The sequence below is a fragment of the Pseudonaja textilis genome, chromosome 2 (genome assembly GCF_049901715.1).
Source record: "Pseudonaja textilis isolate UNSWEBS1 chromosome 2, rPseTex1.2, whole genome shotgun sequence".
In the NCBI taxonomy this organism is placed as follows: Eukaryota; Metazoa; Chordata; class Lepidosauria; order Squamata; family Elapidae; genus Pseudonaja; species Pseudonaja textilis.
In genome coordinates, this window is record NC_141991.1 from 194,902,098 (window position 1) to 194,918,295 (window position 16,198).

A 16,198-nucleotide genomic window follows, 5' to 3' on the forward strand; every position below is an offset into this window, starting at 1 on the left:
AATATTTTGGATAAAAGTCATTGCCTTTTTGCTGTATCAAGGACCCAAGGCTCAACTTCAGAAGAATAATGATTCATATTAGTGTAAACAGATTTTAAAAGTTAGTGTTTCCATTCCATATTGCACTGTCTGTTAACTACATATACCAAGATTATTAAAAAATCTATTTCCTAAATAACTCTATAAACTATATTTAAGAATTGCTCTTTTTGGAGTAACAATGCTGTATTTGCTAAAATTCATAACGAATGATCCCTAACACATTTTTGTCATTTAATTTACCAAAATGTTAACAGTTATTACATTTTCTAGTGGAACCTGTCTGCCATTTCCAAAAAATGTGGATCACATGAAGTGCATGAGAGCTGTTTCCCACCAGTCTGTAAGAGGAAAAGTGATTTCCTCCTAGCTTAGACTGGACAGATATCCAATGCCTTACATTTTAGGAGTAATTAATTTTGGAGGAGTGGATAATATGTTGCCACATAGATGTAAAAAGATGGTCCATGCAGAGGACTATGGGTCACTTAAAAGGTTCTTTAATGTCCTGAATGTCCTGTTTAATGTCCTGTTCAAGCCATCTGAACCATATTCTTTGTATGTGCTTGGATATTCTGAAATACCTCTTTGCAGTATTTGTACATACCAATAGGCACTATGATAGACACATCAGTACATATATGTGTGCATTTGCATTATTAGAGAAGGAAAATTGGAAAGGTGGCTATGAGGGATTCATTAATAATGTGGAGATTAAGAAAATATATTGGTCATCCCATTGTCCCTTGTTTCTTTCTATCCTATGATTGTTAAAATCAAATAATTCTGAATGGAAATATCAGAAATATAAAACAACAATGAAAAAAGTTAATTTACTTTAGTAACTAAAGTTACTGTTGTATTTTCCCAGGCTCTGCTATTTGTAAATAAGTATCCTGTTTGATTCTAGAAGGACTTTCTGAATAGATGTGCCTATTATTATAAAAGGCAATATTCAGTTGCTCTCAGGCCTGGCAACATTGCCAAAAATATATACAAAAGGGCTTGTAACAATAGTTTAAGTGGACATTGAGTTATGAACCATTGCTCATAAAAGCCATAAATTATTTCAGAGTTTCCAAGTATACTTTGAGGAGAGGGAATACATGTCATAATAAAGTATTTAATTATTTTATGATATTTTAGGACAACTATGCATAATCGTTGTACTACTTGAGTTGCAATAGGAGGAACTCAGCAAATTATTCAATCAGAGAAATTAAAAGGAACTAGACTTTTAAAACAGAAATTATTATGGCTATTCTTTCTCTCAACTGCACCTAAAGGAATGATGGTTGTTGGTATATGATATTATGAGCAGATTATCAGCAACATGTTAAGAATCATATACTGTACTTTCTGGATCTCTTTCATTGCATTTTAAGTGTAAACAGCCATAAAGAGTTTTGCCAGTATAAACATTTCCAATTAAGTAAATAAAAAAAACCTGTACATTGAGTCACAGTCTTTACTTAACTGGATATCAATATTAGAGCTGTTTAAAAGAGGTGCATAAAGAAAGCATATTATCATGAACAAAATACCCCTTTTTGAGCCTTAATGCAACCACCTACTCTGGAAGGCTCACACAGCTGCTTTGCAAGCTACTTTCTTTTCCGTGGGAGTTGCTGGAGAAGTGAAATGGCTTTGCATATATCCACATCTTTGAACAGCCAGAGATAATCTTTCAAGCAGTTGCTTGAGTTGTCCAAGAGATATGATTTCTTCCTGGATGGGAAGAGAGAAGTCCAGGGCTATAGCCTAGATTAGAAAGATTAAAAGCAAACGAACACTGTGGAAGGTAATGGAATACTATTCCATGTTGCCAAGAAAATTACATGACATGTAGTTTGCATTCCAATTTTCTCAAAGGAGAGTTCACCATTTTGCTTGGACTTACAAACATGGAGCGTTTCAGGCATAGAGAGCTACAGTATTTAATTGTGCAATGTGGTATCTTTACTCAATGTGCAGCCTCCAGCCATGTGGTATGAGATCATTTATAGAAAACCTGCATGCACATGATTATGCTGAGACTGAAAAAGAAACAGATTGGTTGGGACTATTATGTTTTTCTAAACTACTATAGGCATATTGAAAAAAATGGTCAGGTTATTTTGTTTTCTATAAAGATATGCTATTGAAATTTAATAACATGTTTTATCAAACACACACACATACACACATAGAAAGCAGGGGTTTTTTTTTTTCAAATGGAAAGCTGGAATAGTATTGTTTTTCTGTACATAAAGCGATTCCAGACTTAGAACACAGAAAATAAAAAGAACACAGAAAATAAAAAGATTTGTTGTAGATAATTGCAACTTCCCTTCATGTATATAGTATGAGGATATTGAGAAAGGGACTTTATTTTTTGAATTCTCAAGAAACATGACATGGCAGCTCCCTTATACTTAAAACAGAGTCTATGCTAGCAAAACCAAAAAGCAGCTTTCTGTTGGTAATTTTTGGGGGGATATTAGCACCTAATCTTGATGACCAATTATGTGCAATCAGGTCAGTATTAACTCTTAGTGACAGCATGGATAGATTTTCTACACTACAGTACTATTGCCCATTTTAGTCCTTCACAGCTTCCAATAGTGCATCCATTACTGCTGTAATTGAATCCATCCACTTTGCTTCTAGTAATCTACTTCATTTTGCTTCCACTTGTCTCAGCATTATAGACTTCTCCAGAGAGCTAGGTCTTTACATTATGTGATTATTTTAGTTGATCTTAATAGCTAAAGAGGATCAGGCCTTTTCATTCCTTAATGCAGGACGAGTATGAAATTTTAGAGCTAGACTGAGAAGTCAAAAAGTATACACACCCCATGCTGTTTCCAGGTAAAATGTCCACAGGAGTCGAGTTCCATGTGAATAATTATAAATTTTATAGTGGAGAAAGATTTTCCCTTATAGATTGTATGCTTTATGTACATTCATCAGGGCTTAACATCAGAGTGGGGGGGGGGGGAGAGGAAGGGAGAGGGAAGAAGAAATAATTGGTAGCCTGTTTCCAGAGATTACTTGCATTAAAATACTTTGTACAAGTTGTACTATTTTTGTGTTTAGGCACAAATATTGTGAGGACCAAAGGACCAAATATGAAATTCTTTTCAGCTTTTAATTCTGTGGCTCATCATGCCTTCCCATGACTGAAGAGTCTGCATCTTGGAAAACATCTTTGCTCTACATTGGAATGGCTACAAAAAGGAGATTTATGAGACATGTGTTCACTTTTTATCTTGAAGGTCACCTTGACCAAATGGGTTTTACCATTTTAAAAGCTGAAGAATAAATCTGAGGGACATCCTATGGCATTACTCCAGTAATGGCAGCATTAAATATCAGAGGTTTTTATCTAAATTTCAAGTGGGAATCAACCTGCAAGAGTGGAAAATCAAGCTCAGTAATTGACTACATACTTTGCATAAAAATGTTCAAAGTTAATTTCCCAGTAAGTAAAGACTTTTGTCCAAAACTGCAGAGCTAATGCGTACATTACTTCAGACTCAAAAAGAAAATGGTAATTTGGAGCATGCATGGATGCATGCAACTCCTGGAAAAATCGTTTCTTGGGATTTTGCTGTAGCTGTGGAGCTCAACCAAACTCTAAATATTTTATTTTCTTACTGAATGAAGTGCTGCACAGCTACAGTAGACAATATTGAATAAGACTGACCAATGTAATTCAGTATCTCAAAAATTTTGAGTGACTATAGCAAAATTGGATAGCCCTCAACTTACTAATACAGTTGAGTCCAAAATTTTTATTGCTAAGTAAGACAGTGGTTAAAAGAGTTTTGCCCCGTTTTATAATGTTTCTGGCTCAGTGCAGAGGTGTTATTCAGCAGGTTCTGACCAGTTCTGGAGAACCGGTAAGCAGAAATTTTGAGTAGTTCAAAGAACAGGCAAATGAAAACTATGACTGGCCCTGCCCCCATTTATTTTCTGCCTCCCGATCGGCTGGGTTTTCTTTTGTTGCCCTACACAGGAGAAAGGAGCTGGAAAGCAGGCTAGTGGGGTGGGGAGGAAATAGGATTTTGCAGTATACTTCTCCTGCCACAAAGCCACACCATGGCCACACAGAGCCGGTAGTAAAAATGTTTGAATCCCACCACTGCCACAGTGGTTAAATGAATCACTGCAGTTAAGTTAGTAACCTGGATGTTAAGTAAATCTAGCTTTCCCGTTGAATTTGCTTGTCAGGTCACAAAAGGAGATCTCATCACCCCAGGACACTGCATCCATCATAAATACATGCCAGTTGCCAAGCACCCAACTTTGATCTTGTGACCATGGGATTCTATAACTCTCGTGACCATGGGATGCTGCAACGGTTGTGTGAAAAATGATCATGTCACTTTTTTCAGTTTCACTGTAATAGTCACTAAACGAATGGTTATAACTGGTGGACTACATATATTTAATTTGCTTCCTTTCTAACATCTTAATATTACTGATTCCGTGCTCTTGGATAAAGGCATAGCAATCATTGAAATATATATTCTGTAGCTACTTAAAATAAAATTCAGAGTAAAATTTCTTATTTGGGAAGAGTTGTATTTTTGAACATATGTGTGAACAAATAGTTAGAAAAGATTAGGATGTGTGTACAATTAAAGGAGTTTTGTAAATAATTTGGACTGAAAAATTACTATTATCCATTTGGTTAAGCCATGTTCTTATTCATGCTTCACAGAAGCTAATGCATTGCATTAAGTAGATTTTTTTCCAGAGTAATTGCTTCTTACATCTTTAGTCTTACCATTCTCTATTTTTCGTAAGCAATTTGGCCTGACCGTTCAATTTGTTTTTCAAAATATGGTCATACTACTATGAAAAAGCAGAACATATGAAATAAATACTGAGATCATTTCTTGAAACACATTCAGCAGTAATACTGCTGGGGTTCATAATTCATCTGTACAATTCTAGCTCATTTCAGTTGACAGGAAGCTGACAGCAAAATGCCTTCCTGTGAAGTAATTCAGATCCAATGTATGTAATGATCCAGAATCTTGCCTTTTCTTATATAAAATGTCTTCATACTTAAGAATATTTGCAAATAAGATGACATACATGCTGTTTACCATTAGTCTAAAAAACATCTCAGAATGAACTGGAGAAAAAGAACCAGGAAATCTGTACTTGTGTGCGTGGTCTCTCTCTAAACACACAGACACAGCTGCTTCTAGAGGGTGGTGCTTAGCACTACCTAATCATTGCTGTCTCATTATAATAAGCAGCAAAATTGCAATATAATTTATTTGTCATATGCTAGGAGTATTACAAATTATGTGTCTGTGTGGCTATATTCTGTCCATGTTAATGTCATATAGCCATGCAGATTGGATCATTTGACATCAACATAGATTAATTTTATTTTCACAATGGGAGCCATTTAATTTTTTTCAGTTTTACCAGGAATTTATTGCCAATATATTTTTCCAGTTTTCTTTTTTAATGAAAGGCACAGAACTACAGTTAAATATTTAATTATCTCTCTCCCCTCTACCCTATAGCTTTAACAATTGCTACAAAAATGAGTTTTATACCAATATGTAATTTAAATCCTTTCTTGTTTCTTAAATTGAACAAAAGGTATATCACTATAAAACCACAATACTATATTAATTTTAAAGTCACATATTTTAAACTTTCTGGATACTGCAATTTTAATGGTGACCAGAAAAAGGGTTTTGGTTAATGTATTATTTTAGCAGTAAAGTATTTCAGCAAAAATTATTCAGACCTAAAAACATTTATAGAAAGAGTTAGCAATCTTCCTGAAAAATAGTAGTTATGATACAACGACTTGATGAGAGACAGAATCGTCATCCAAATTTTTTATTTTTTGTCGTCTTGAAGGCCTGGCGTACTCCCCACTTACAAAACATTGTTAGTTATGGTACAGTAGATCCATGTTTCAATCTTGGTGACTCCATAGTCAGTCATTATTGTCCATAGTCATTATTTTGACCTTATTTCCAGTAATAATCTATAGTTGTTCCAAGGACATTCCAGAAAGTTCTTTATCTATCACATGTTTCCAATGAACTCCTGGCAGTGTACAGTATAAAAAACAAAAACAATGTAAAATTCCAACATGACTTAAAATACCAAAATTATACTATTATAGGTGCATCTTAACAATTTCATTTAAACATTCTTTTTTCACCACTTATCTAAGTATTGGCAGGATGGCTCCAGAATTAGAGGTTGCCACTAAAAAGCATTGGTTTTGGACACCTTTTTCTCAATTTTTTCAAGATTCCCACTGTAGAATGTGCAGATACTGTTTGAAGCAGATACTCTGGAAAGTATCTGAATGCCAAACCATAGAGGACTTTATAGGTCGAAAACAGTAAGTTGAATAGTACTTGGAAACCTATTGGTCACTATTTCAAAGCCTGAAGCACCAGTGTTGTATGTGAAAAGGAGCTCTCACTCAACAAAGGGATTGCTGTATTTTGTACCAGTTGGAACTTTTTGAAGTTTTCAAAGGCAGTTTCATGTAGACTGCATTATAGTAATTTATATAGGATGTGACAAAGGGGTAGATCATTATTGTGAAGGTCTCTTTCTCCAGGAAAATGACAACTGACAACAGTCATAGCTGGTAGTTATGCCACTGTTTGACCGTCCTACCCTAATCCTATAGTTATAAGCCAAGAAAGAGCTCTTGGCAAGAGGTTCAAGCAGTTCAAGTTGTTGAACTGTTTATTCAAGAGTTTTACCCTATCCAGAGTAGCCACTAAAAAGATCTGGATATGTTACAAAATAGGGGGAAAGAAAAGAATGGTTTGGCAAGCTAACCTCTCCTTCCCCAATGGAATAGCCTACTCAGGAAGAAGCAGAATTTCAATTTCTAACCCTTATAGGCATCCAGAAAACAATCATGATTGAGAATATTGAATAGCCCTGAGAGGTTAAAAAAATAAAAGAGCCAGGAAGGGCGCATCTCCTTCCAAACAAGTACGACTAATGCAGTCTGTCCCATGCCTTGGACTAAAATGTAATTCAAAAAAGTTCAAATAACCTGTTTCCTTTCAGGGTGCTCTAGAATTAGAACCCCTCCATTTTCTTAACATCCTCCCTATCAAGAAGAAACTTGGAACCTGGATGATAATTATTCAGCACAACTAGCAATGTTCTTTTGATGAGCAGATATACCAATTTCTTTTCTGGTAGTAAGTATCAACTCCTTTTCCAATGAGGTGTTGATCACATATATTTTGATACCTTTAACACACTTTAGGCTTAAATATGGTATCATGCCAGTGTGATGAATTTAATTTCTGGGCTTAATCCACTCATATTCTAATCCACCCATGTCTTTCTCTCCTAAAGCTCTGTCAAAAAACAAAAGTGCCAACTTCTAGGATCTGTGTGATTGTGAAATGTCATTTGGGAGCATTTTGTCAATGTCCTTTTAGATTTTTGTATTCCAAAATCTACCAGGCATTCACAACAGTTTGCCTCCCAAACTGCTGAAGAAATATTGGACTTTAGCAGGATGCATAAGGCAGAATGCTTAAGCTTAATGAGTTTATCTACCTTGGAGATGCCTGGTTTAATGAATGATTTAAGTGAATCAGGAAATGGCAAAGGACTGAGTATAACATTTTACATATTTAGATGTTTTCACTGCTTTAAAATAAATATCAAATCTAATATCTGGAAAAGAGAATTGGGAATATCTGGAAAGAGAATTCTTCAGCGTGAATAGATATAGAAGCATCCCGGGGTAGCCTGGCAGTTCACAATCCTCCCCCCTATCCTCTGGGGAGAGTGTATCTTACTGGACATCTACCCTCTAACCCCAGAATGCAGAAGAAATCAGGCTTTCACACTCTGCATTGCCATTCTATAATTAAAAGCTCAAAATGCAAAAATTGAAATACCTAAATAATTTCTATAGTGCCATCTGCTGGCTATTTTGTGTAGATGCACAATGACTAGAGGATTTAGCCATCTTTTCCTTATTTGCAGTAGAATCAAACTTGCAGAACAGAAGTAGAATAAAACGTTTTTTTCCAGAAAGATAATATGCAAAGCCCTCAGTATGAAATATAAGTAAAGGCTGAAATTGAACGTTTATTCCAACAAGCTATACGACAAATAAAGAAAATGAGACTTAGTACCACACATAGAAATGAGAAAATGTAGCACAAATTCTGACTCCATGTTATCTATTTCTACAGAAACCCTAGGATTCCTGAAGCAGTTTTCTACTTCACTTTATGAACTTCTCAAACCTTGGAGATTCCCAAAATCTTTCAGAAGCTATAGAAGACCATTTCTCTCCCAGCTCTTCAGACATTTTTTGTTTTACAAAACAAAAACAAAACTATATTTTGCCTGGGAGAAAAATCTCCTCAAAATAGTAGCCACTATTAGACATATCTTCCTTTGAACATATTCATTAACATCAAACTCATCCAACGCTAAACTGCAGCATACAGATATTTTTGTGTGTTCTATGGATAGTTCGGAGTTCAACAATTAATGCTACAGCTTCTAAACAGCATTATGGCATAACATTTTTTCTATCAGAGACCAATAAGGGTTTTGGGGGGAGGTCATTCCAAGTGAAGAGCTTGGTCTATCACAATTGTGCCAGTGTGTCTCTCTGGAGTGTCAATAGTTAACACGGAGTGCAATTATAAAGACATATGGGAGCCAGCCACTCTTATTTTTTGTATAATCCACAGAAATGGATTTCTCTCAGGTTTGCAGATTCTCTCAGGTTCGCAGTACTTTCAGACTTACAATAATTACCATATATCCTGTACATTGCTTGCCTCACCTTAACTGCCTTTGCAATAACCTGATATTGCCATGAGGCAGCCAAGCCTAGATATACTGACTTACTCTCCCACATCTATAAGTGTAGGCAGTCAGGTTAGTATATTGTCTAAGCTGTGAACAGTTAAGCATACTTTGGGTGTAATTGCCTAGTATTCTCCATTTGTTTGGGTGCCAGGGTAGGAGCAATAGGATTCTTTTTCCTATTGTACCACGAGAGACCCTCCCAAGAGATACTCCCAAGCACTCATGCTCTCTACAGATGTCTGATAAGGTTAAACACCATTTGCTCCCCAAAGTGAATGTGTTCACATGCTGTATTCTAGGTTTGAACCTAGTTCCTGGAAACTGCAATGTAGCTCACTTGCAGCTACTGTACCTACAATTACCTGTCCCAATCTACTTCTACTGTAACACGAGTCTTCCCAAGCTAATTCTTGGTGATATAAATTACATTAAACTGTTCAAAAATGTGTTTCTTGGCATGTGACTCAGACAAAATCTTGTTTGACGTGGGTCTTCCCAATTTTCCTGGCCAAAGGAAAAGATCTCAGTGTGTCCTATAGCTTCTTTTTGAGAAGGAACTGAGACTTCAACCAGATTTATCTCTTGTAGGTATGTCCTTGGTTTCCAAAGTATCTGAATGATCCTTGTGGTCAGGATTAGAAGGATCATCTTTACTGATTCTAAACCTCTCCTGGTGGGTGGGTCTCTCGTGATTCTGCCATAACTTTTCCAAATGGCACAGCATTGATATGATCCTCCACTACTGAAAATTCCCATTCTCAAGGATTTTTAACTTGGGTCTTGACAAGCAGCATTTATACTCATTGTGCCTGGTAAAGATGTCAGCCATTGATGGAGAGATGGAGGTGGCCATTTATAATCACATTCATTCATCACATTGGTAGTATGGAATAGGAAGTTCCTCTGGTCCAGGATTTTAAGATTCAAACTCATTTATTTGGGCTTTCATTTTTGGAATCTTTCTTAGGATATGTGCTTTTCCATGTTTGAAGTATTTGGAAGCTAGCTTGACAGAAAGGCATGTGCACTGGTTGGAAGCTGGATGGTGGTTCACATGGTTTGGCTGGTGCTTTACTCACTGCAGTCTTTGGGTTAACCCTGATTGGATGGAATCCATCGTTTTCTTTAGTGCTTAGTCCCATTAGATTGCATCATATCATATACCTGGTTGGCTAGCTGGGACATGAATTTAAATTTTATTAGCTCTTTGACTGTCAATTGTGTAGCTGCTACACATTTGCATCAGGTAGTATATGACCTTTCCTCCTTGTGGATAGAGAAATATAGAATAGGAACCAGATTTTTTTTTATTGTAAAGTCCTGAAATTCCTTCTGCATTTTCTGGACCATCTCTTGCTGTTCTTCCATGGTCTTAGGTCCCATTAGGAAGCCTTATTTCCTCTACCTCAGCAACTTTTAAGATGTGCAAACATTGGCCCCCAGAATTCCTTAGCCAGCATGGGGAACGTATCTTAAAGTTGCTGAAACACTGCTCCTGAGGAAACAAGTCTTTCTTTACAGAAGAAACAATAGTTGAGAAGCATTGTTCTAGTCCAGAGATTTAAGACTTGTGGACTTCAACTCCCAGAATTCCTGAGCTAACATGACTGGAAGAGGAATTCTGGAGTTGAAATCCACAAGTCTTAAAGCTGTCAAGTTTGAAGAGCCCTGTTCTAGTCTATAGCTTAGCAAGGAGCTCCACCTTCTCGCTATTCTGTTGAACCAAGCAAGGTAGAAATAAAAATAACTTTGGTATGTTTAAGTGCTTTGCTAGGAAAGATTTTTAAAAAGGGATTAAAATCGGCCACATACTAGACCAGATTAGTTGCCTGCAAAGCTTTCAAAATAAGACCTGGACTCTGACCTGCCGCCTAAGGTCCCATCCTTCCATCGCTGCCACCATGTCGGCGAGCCGCTCCAAACGCCCCCTCCCCTCCCCCCAATTCCTATACTCCTCTGCCTTCCCGTTTGTCCCTCCCCCACCCCCCACCGAGCGCTTCCTTTTGTAGACCAGAGGTGGGGAACTATGACCCTTTTATGACTTGAGGACTTCAACTCCCAGAATTCCTGAACCAGCATGGCTGGCTCAATAATTCTGGGAGTTGAAGTCCACAGGTCATAAAAGGGCCATAGTTCCCAACCCGTTGTACATTCACCAACACTGAAAGTTAAGAGAGGCTCCAAGCCCTCCCCTCCTTTTCTCTCACCGGAGGCTTCAACTCCGCCCCTTTCTTCGAAACCGCCAGCCACCGCCCTCTTTGCGGCCGATAAAGCGGGTTCCCAGAACCAGCCTCGATCCAGCCCATCACCCCACTGGGTGTCCTCAGCTACCGTTGGTTCCTTAGGTGAACCTTCCTCGCCCACGAGCGTCTGAAACAAGACGCTCCGGGCACGTTACCTCGCTTCTTTCTACTGTCAACTGCCCCGTTAGACGGCGCCGGGGCTCCCGTGTTCTCCAAGGCGGTACCCGGCCGTCTTCGCGGTTATTACAACTTCTCTTAAGGTCTCCAGCTTTTACTTTTCACTGTTACACCTTTTTCCCCCTCATGTCATCCCCACTTTCTCTCGCGCGACCAAATCCTGCCAGCCGTTTCTCGGATTCCGGCCCTTTCCCCTCTCCCCACCCCCCCGCCCCCGGCGAGTCTCCGCCAACGCAAACTATTCTTCAGGGCGAGAAATCCTGGAGAAGTATAAAGTGTTACGCTTTTCCTATTTCCTCAAGTCGTAAAGAAAGAGGGTTAAATACAATCGCGAGAGAAACGCCCTCTGGAAAGTAGAAAAGAGGAATCGACCCCTGAACGGGAAGATTCCTTTCACTTCTGTGGAAAACAGCAACTGCGCCTGCGCGCGAAGTACTGTGCAGCTGGAGGAGGGCCGCGCGAAGATCTTTTAAAGGGGAGGAGGGGAGTGTTTCACGGAAGAGTAGAATTACTCGGCGTTAAAGAAGAACTAGAGTGCTCGCAGGCATGGGTGAGCGCTAGGAGAAAGGGTGAGCGCGGCAACCTTTCCCCACCTTTCCGGGTATCCTCGACACTCCGCATTGCCCAAAGAGGCTGTAACTAAACACCAAAAGAGAGATAACGTTAGAAATTGACAACTACCGCTGCTTGAGCGCTGGGCCAATAAGGGAGCTTGCTGGTGGGGGTCACGTGGGGGAAGTTTATGTGGAAAGACGGTTGGGAAACCAAGGAAACGGTAAGCGGGAGTGAAGCGGCGGGACTGGGGGCGGGGCCGAGCGCGCGGGGCAGGTGAGGGGCTTTGTGTGGGAGTGTGGACTTGGCTTCGCTTTCTGCCTTCGCTGCTCGCATCTTACCCGCTGCTCTTGTTTCTCGTCCTCCTTTTTTTTTGTGGTGCCTAATGGTGGGATAGATAGAAGTGGAACAAATGAAGGTCCCCCGCCCCCCACCAACTGGCTTCCTACTGAGCCGCTGATTTTTCTGAAGTGAATGACCGACTTTTGAACGCGGGTCTTCCTTTCGGATATGTGAATGGTGAGTCCAAGGTAAATAAATAAAAAGGCGAGTGGAAAAAGAGAGGGAGGTGGGGTCCTGGGATGTACAGAGCGCTGAATGCCCAAAGGCAAACGAAGTGAATGTTTTAATTTACAGGCGTTTGTTTTAATTTCTTAATTGTTATTGCTTGTACGCCGCCCAAATTCAAGTGTGTATAAATTTGCTCAGAGATATTTCTTTTTAAGTCTTGCCTTTTAAACGTCACGGCTTAATGAGTGGATGGGCGACATTCTTACACATAACAAGGGTTTGCACTGGGTGGGTAAGAAACAGTGATTTCTGAGCATCTTATCTCAGGCTGTGGTGCTGCCAAATACGCATTTTGTGCATGTGGTCATGGACATTTGTTATTGTTAGCAAAAGGATTTTTCTGGAAAAGCTTGACTATTTAGTTCTTTACTAAACTCAGTAGTAGAAATTATAATTATATAAATAACTTCCAAAACAGGCACGGTATTAAAATGTATAATAAACAAAAAAGATATATTTCACACCATGTATGCATTTTTGCATACATTGTGCAAACTATATTGTTATTGCAAAACAATAAATTTGGTAATGTTATTACTGCAAAATATAATACCATATGGTGGCATTTTTCTTTGTAAAATTTGGTGACATCATGTAGTCTCTGCCATTTAATAGAAATAGCTTTAATATAAATTCCTTTGGCCTCAGTGTACCCTTTGAGGGGGCACTGATGTTTTTGGTAGTTCCAAATACAGTATACAGTATAGTATATAAATAGAGTATAGTTATTCATATATGTAGTTCCCAAAACCTTTTGATAATAACATATTTCATATGAAAGGAAACATTGAACTGTTTTATTTTATATTGCTGAATTGCCTGGGAACCTCAAAGGTGTTTTCAAAAGGCAACTGGATTGTCTTTTTGAAGATGTTTTGCTTTCATACAGGAAGCTTAATGAATTGAGGAATGAACTGAAGCTTCTTGGATGAGAAGTGAAATATCTTCCTCAAGAAAAAACCATCCAGTTGCCTTTTGAAAAAGACCTTTTTTTTTGGTAAATTTTATTTGAGTTTTCACAAAAAGAAAAGAAACACAATTAAAACAACTTTTTTGAAAGCAGCATAATCCCGGGTTACATTTCTTCGTGCAGACACAATTTCTGGTTCGTGCTCATTTTTATATTCTATTCCATATCTTATTACAATTTTACATTTTCTACATAGCTTCTCCCCTCTTTTAATCTCCTCAATTTTATTATATTTATTTCATCTCAATTCAAATCATTATATTTATATTTTTTGTCTGTCCTGTTTCAATTGTCTATATTATCTTTTCTCATTAAACGAAATTTATCCTGTAGTTACTGATTGGAGTATGACGCCTTTATATCTTTCCCCTAAAGTTATAACACTCAATATAATACATAGCTTCCATTCGGATTCTGTTTGGTACATTCTTAAACTACACACAATATTCTTAAAAAAAAGAAAAAATTATAAATGTATATAATTAAAACAACATTCCTTTCCAATTCAATTCTATCATTAATATTAAAATTCATTAAAGTCTTAAGATTTTTCACGTTACTTTTCAATTAAATATCATACCTCTATGGGAACAATTATTAGCTTTTCATAATCAATTTCCCCCCTCTTTACTTATATTTTATAAAACATTGACTAATTAAAGTGTTCCCATTCCTTCCTAATTCAATTTTCTCATTTATTTTATTTCATTTACTTTATTCACAAATATTTCACTAAATTACACTATTTTATCCCTCATTCTAATCATATGTTGTTTCCAATTTTCTAAAGTTATTTCTTTTTCAAATATAACAACACAATCTCATGTACCTTTACAGAATCCCCCTTTCAGTTAAATTTTTACCCATTATTTCTAAATAGGTCCTGTTTCTTTATAACTTGATCCGGACTTTTGTGACTTCTTTTCCTTTCCTTCTTCCCTCTCTTCTTCTCCCTCCCTCTTTTACCCCTTTGTCTCTCTACCTCTACTTTCCTCTTCTGTATTCCCCTTTTCTGTTGTTTTCCAGTATTATACTTATTTTTCGAATTATTTTTCTTTTCTTTGGTTGTTTTTTTAAACCTTAAATTCTCCATCTCTTTCCCCCCCTTTCCTTATTCTTCCCCACATAGTTACTTGTTCATTAAAGATGGCTTCTTCTTTATCTCAATCTTCTTGTTTTACAGTCTTTTCTTGTTGTTTCTCGTAGTTCCAAATCTCCATTTCTAAGAATTGAAAAACGAAGCCAAAGGAACCCTTCCCTTCTTGTGCCTCTTCTTTGTACTTTTTAAATTCCATTTTAAATTCATCGAAAAGTGATGCCATTGTAAAAAATTTTAAACAACCACCTGATTGATTTTAGTCATTCAAATATAATAGCCAAAAATCCAAAAGTCACCAAGTAATCCAAATACACACAAACTGTTTCTTTTTGCTCTTTCTTTTTTTTCCACTTTCTCTTCCTGGGGTTACTATTTAGTTGCAAATTTTCAGTTAAAATGTATCTTTTAGAAGTCTTATTGAGATTTTACTTTAGATTCTTTTAAAGTCCAGGCAGTCTCCTCCCTCTTCCAGATCCTGCCCTTATTCTTTTTCTCTCCCTTCCTGCTTATAGAAGAAAAAGATTTTAATGTCCAGAAATCTTTATTGTCCCTTTGGCATTTAGTTATATTTTCAGCTTAATTGCCTGTTGGTGCCAAAGCAGATTTTTCCAATTTCTTATTCTTAATTGTCAATATAAGGAAGGAGAGAGAAGAAAAAAAAAACCAAACCTTTCCCTCTTCACTTTCTTTCGCTGCTTCCTACTCTTCTTTGGGAGTGATGTTATTTCTTGTAAAATTTAAATTCCAGAATACCTTAGTTATTGCTTTTTCAACTTAGCCTGGTCAGCCAAAACTTTCACTTCTTATCTTCCTCCTGCACGTTCTTTTCCGGTTGAGTACTTCTTTGAAGTGGCCATTTCTGACCACCACTCCTACCGCCTTCGGGAAAGGGCGTTTGATCAGCTGAGGAGGAGAGATGTGGCTCTCCTCGACCCTGCTGGCAGTCTCCCCCTTCACCACCTCTACGGGGTGGCTTAGCCCCGAAACCAGCCTGCTTGGGGCGCTCCAGCGGCGAACCCAGGCAGAAACTGCGCCCAATCGCGGATTCCTGTCTGCCGCCGAAGCCCTTCAAACTGGAAGTCTGAAAAAGACCTTTGAGACAACTATGATTTAGATGTTTGAGAATCTCTGCCTTGGAAAGAAGTAAAAGTTTATTCTTGGTATTAGCGTGAACAGTTCTTAAAATATCTAAATAATCTGGAGTAGTTAGAAGATAAGATAATTCTGTTTGCAAGGTCAAGTGGATTAAAAGCAAAATCAATATAATTGGGAGTCAGGAAAGAGGAGAGGAATTAAACTCAGATACCAGTTCTTCCTTAATGTTGGCAACATCATCTAATTGGACAGGTGGCCTTGTTGCTTTGAAAATACGCCAATAGTTTTACGTTTATAATTGATGAATGGAATCAAGACTTAATATTTCTAATCTAAAAACAATTGCTCTGAAATTTATTTTTAAAATAAGCACAATAACATTTTTAATATATTTGATGGTCATAGTTAGAAGGTTAGAGGCATCCTTAATTTAAAATAGAAGGCATTAATTTATGTTTTGCATAGTGCTGGCTTAAGGTAATTTCACTAAAGGACGCACATAGTGTCTGGTAGTTAAGAATATTACGATTTGTAAAGTGGATTGAATGATTATATGAATAAATTATAAAATATTTAATAGCATCTTCTATGCAGTGATCTCCAACCTTT

At 37.4% G+C, this 16,198-nt stretch overlaps 1 protein-coding gene and 2 long non-coding RNA genes across 12 annotated transcripts in view; 2 read left to right on the top strand and 1 right to left on the bottom strand.

The window, feature by feature from the left end:
* The window catches only part of LOC148127302 (uncharacterized), a 38,639-nt gene extending 30,260 nt beyond the window's left edge, over positions 1-8,379 (top strand). The window contains exon 4 of the long non-coding RNA XR_015742193.1: positions 8,253-8,379. This is a non-coding gene — a long non-coding RNA (uncharacterized LOC148127302). The remainder of the gene's footprint in view (positions 1-8,252) is intronic.
* The window catches only part of LOC148127303 (uncharacterized), a 38,687-nt gene extending 27,875 nt beyond the window's left edge, over positions 1-10,812 (bottom strand). The window contains exon 1 of one of the 2 annotated variants that reach the window (XR_015742194.1): positions 10,748-10,812. This is a non-coding gene — a long non-coding RNA (uncharacterized LOC148127303). The remainder of the gene's footprint in view (positions 1-10,747) is intronic. The other variant, XR_015742195.1, reaches the window with a different exon arrangement.
* A 913-nt stretch (positions 10,813-11,725) lies between these two features.
* Positions 11,726-16,198, top strand: part of CEP78 (centrosomal protein 78) — a 28,333-nt gene continuing 23,860 nt past the window's right edge. For 2 of the 9 annotated variants that reach the window (XM_087926751.1, XM_087926754.1), the window contains exon 1: positions 12,099-12,374. The gene's annotated coding sequence lies outside the window, so the exon portion shown is untranslated. Of the gene's footprint in view, positions 12,079-12,098; positions 12,386-16,198 lie in introns of those variants that run through there. The other 7 variants (XM_087926747.1, XM_087926753.1, XM_087926750.1 and 4 more) reach the window with 6 other exon arrangements.